This window comes from Aplysia californica, unplaced genomic scaffold (assembly GCF_000002075.1).
Source record: "Aplysia californica isolate F4 #8 unplaced genomic scaffold, AplCal3.0 scaffold00138, whole genome shotgun sequence".
In the NCBI taxonomy this organism is placed as follows: domain Eukaryota; kingdom Metazoa; phylum Mollusca; class Gastropoda; order Aplysiida; family Aplysiidae; genus Aplysia; species Aplysia californica.
In genome coordinates, this window is record NW_004797408.1 from 653,506 (window position 1) to 655,089 (window position 1,584).

The 1,584-nt window shown below is 39.1% G+C and overlaps 1 protein-coding gene across 1 annotated transcript in view; it reads left to right on the forward strand.

Moving 5' to 3' along the window:
- Nucleotides 1-272: 272 nt before the first annotated feature.
- LOC106011547 overlaps nt 273-1,584 on the forward strand; it is a 19,913-nt gene continuing 18,601 nt past the window's right edge. The window contains exon 1 of the mRNA XM_035969342.1: nt 273-513. The gene's annotated coding sequence lies outside the window, so the exon portion shown is untranslated. The remainder of the gene's footprint in view (nt 514-1,584) is intronic.

Consider the following 1,584-nt stretch of genomic DNA (forward strand, 5'->3'; position numbering starts at 1 on the left):
CACACACACACCAAAACAGATACAGAAGTGAGAAATCTTGAAGTCCATGTGGTCAGCTATCGCCTTTATAGCCTTCCCCCGTTGCCGACAAACAGAAGAAAGGTGAGGTAATCCTAGCCTGGGGGTGTTCCTACCGTCACCTGACGCTAAGCGTCCTTGAGGGAGGAGCTTAGTTAAATACTGTCATTTCATTGGATACACGCGATCAGAGGTTAAAACGCGTCCAAACTCAGAATCACAAAGAATTTCAGTTGGATTTTGACGGACATTTTGCGTCTGCATCGTTAATCGACTTCTGATTAGTAACGTTGATTGTTTTCCTTGGTTATTTCTTTATTGTGTTCTGTTTTATCAGTGACTCTTGAAAGACATTCTCTTTGACGCTCATTCCGGCTTCAACAGCGAGTCTACCATTTGTGCAAGGTCCGTCTAAGGTCGCCAAAGCTTTTCAAGTTTAGCTTCAAGTCAGAGGTGGTGCCCACGTGTTCGTTGCAGTGCTTGTCTACAGAAAGGGTGAGTGTTGTTTCGTGCATATTGTATAATATTGTTTAGATTACCATGAGCAACGATGTTTCTCTGAGCTACTTGTTTATTTATTATATGAATAAATAGTAATACATGGATATAATAATAAAATGAACAACGTAAATAAGTAGGACTTTGTTCAGTTCCAAGTCTGAGAGAAGAAAATGTCGCCGTTATGTACGTGGATGATATTTGATCAACACTGTAAGACACTATCTTAATTATAAATATAAGGAACACATCATAATCCTAAAGCATAAAGTCAGAAAGTTCAATAACTATTAAACAAGAAACCTGTATTTTGCCTGACACACCAGGAAATTGAACAAACACTACTAGAGTAAAATGTGTACTTTTAAATACCCCTCCCAACTACAACAAAAAAGAAGGAAATAATAATGTAAAATGTATGTGTGTGTGTGTGTGTGTGTGTGTGTGTGTGTGTGTGTGTGTGTGTGTGTGTGTGTGTATTAAGGTATATAATAATATATATTATTGTACATACTGCATACCAGTATCTTTATAAATACATGTATCATATTTATCAGTCAATGGGGTTACTTTGCCTCTGAATTCAGCTATTTTCTTTTATTTTTCTCCCCAATTACTGCACACAATACAGTAAAACCATGCATTCTAGAGACATTGTAGAGCTATCATTTCACGAATCTCATTTTCATAAGTATCAATTACCAGGCTCTTAAAAACCTATTTGCGTGCGTACGTTGGTGGCCCAGTGGTTAGGCTCCCGGACTCGCAACCGTAATGTCGGGGGTTCGAATCCCTTCAGGGGCCCGACATTGTGTCCTTGGGAAAGGCACTTTACACGAATTTTCCTTACTTCACGTAAGTGAGAATTATTACAAAGCTATAGACAGCTAAATATCTTGTCAGTTTGTTAGTGTTTGAGCGGTTCATCGGCTGCTTGCACTGTATGCTCCTCTGGAAGCGGAGATGGTTTCTGAGTGTTATAGTGTCTGCTAGAGTACTAATATAGTGTAAAGCGCTTAGAGCTTGCTGTCGAGCTTGGGCATGCGCTATACAAATGTTATTTACTAG